The sequence below is a fragment of the Taudactylus pleione genome, unplaced genomic scaffold (genome assembly GCF_031769625.1).
Source record: "Taudactylus pleione unplaced genomic scaffold, aTauple2 ptg000487l, whole genome shotgun sequence".
NCBI classification, from domain to species: Eukaryota; Metazoa; Chordata; class Amphibia; order Anura; family Myobatrachidae; genus Taudactylus; species Taudactylus pleione.
In genome coordinates this window covers 4,179,222-4,180,502 of record NW_028284889.1, presented here as the reverse complement: position 1 = coordinate 4,180,502, position 1,281 = coordinate 4,179,222, and the positions used below count along the sequence as shown (strand labels likewise).

Sequence of the window (1,281 nt, the reverse complement as noted above, 5' to 3'; positions counted from 1 at the left end):
TGGGCCGGCTTCAGACGGTAGGCGTTCCCATGGGAACGCCTCCGTCTGGCAGCAACGCCCCCGGCACGCCCACCAAAGGGGGTGTGCTGTCAATCAACATCGACAGCACGCCCCCTTTGGTGCGAGACCCGGAGCGACGGCTACCCCGTCGCTAGCCGGGTCTCGCGCATGCGCACGACGGAGCTCCCTCCGTCATGCGCAGTAGGGCACCATCGACCCGCTTGCGAGCGTTCTGCGCTCGCGAGCGGGTCTGAATCAGGCCCAGAACTTTACAATTCTATAATTAATTTGGTCTGTACCAACATGTTGCATCTCTGATATAATATACCATATACTATGTTGGTGGTGCTCCCAAAGCCCCAAATCTATCATTCAGAACCAAAGGAAAAAAGTAGGACTGGTTGCTGCGGCACTCTTGTATCAAAATCTGTATAAAATATAACTTTTAATAATAAATTGAACATAGCTATATGATATAATATAAGAAACAACTAATGTTCTCTTTGTGTTTTTTCTCCAAAGTATGTTCATCTCTCTATATGGTTAACATATTTAACGGGCATAACTCACTGATTAAGAGCCGATAGTTCTCACTGTATGATAGAGGGCACTTAGAACTATTTTGGATATATACAAATATTAGACATGACGTGTATTAACCTGTAATTTATGTATGAACATGATGATCTATTTCTGGAACAATTAAAGTATGCTACATGCAAATACTTTCTTTGGATTCTGTATTTCTAGCATAGTGGACTCTTATGAGCTAGTCCTACGATATAGCCATGTATGTACCAGGGCATTTCACACCATTATGTTTGGCAATATACCTACAGCCATACCACACTATATATGCCCAATCTTGTCTGATCTTCGAAGCTATAAAGTGTTGGGCCTGATTAGTACTTGAGTGGGAGACTACCAGGGAATATCAGGTGCTGTAGGTAAAAAATACATAGGAGGTGAATTGGGAAAAGAATGGTTACACAGCATATAATTTATTTTTTTTACTGTTCCCACACACACATGAACTTGTCAATTAACCATCAGGGCTTGGATTGTGCTTTCAGGGTATCGGGGTAATCATTTCCTTATACAATTGATGTATGTGTCAAATTTCTTTGACATACTATATAGCTGGAGATTGATACCCCTGTATTAAATAAATAATAAAAAATATAAAATAATAAAAAATCATTTTAGCTATACTCCATATCTAATATTGTAAACAAACTGGATACAGTGTGGGGACCTTCTTAAATTTTTATATTTATTATT

The 1,281-nt window shown here is 40.0% G+C and overlaps 1 pseudogene; it reads left to right on the top strand.

Moving 5' to 3' along the window:
- Nucleotides 1-831: 831 nt before the first annotated feature.
- LOC148502670 (5S ribosomal RNA) lies at nt 832-950 on the top strand (annotated as a pseudogene).
- The last annotated feature ends 331 nt before the right edge of the window (nt 951-1,281 follow it).